This window comes from Penaeus monodon, chromosome 21 (genome assembly GCF_015228065.2).
Source record: "Penaeus monodon isolate SGIC_2016 chromosome 21, NSTDA_Pmon_1, whole genome shotgun sequence".
NCBI classification, from domain to species: domain Eukaryota; kingdom Metazoa; phylum Arthropoda; class Malacostraca; order Decapoda; family Penaeidae; genus Penaeus; species Penaeus monodon.
Window position 1 is genome coordinate 25,724,879 of NC_051406.1, and position 272 is coordinate 25,725,150.

The window sequence follows — 272 nt, forward strand, 5'->3', positions numbered from 1 at the left end:
CACAAGAGATAACTTTATTTTAAATCACCATAAAGGGAACGACTGTATTTGCATGGCTCTACCACTCTGCAAGTCACGTGACGTCACGGGGAATCTCGTCAAATCACGCAGATGTTCGTAATAAAAACCTCTGAATTTAAGTATCCCTTTTATGTCTAATAAATAAAGTTGGATTTTCTATTAAAAATGACGCAATGTCTTTGTAAAGGAAATCTCGTTCTTTTATCAAATAATTGTGTATTCTAAAGAATTTCTATATATGAAAGGTCGAG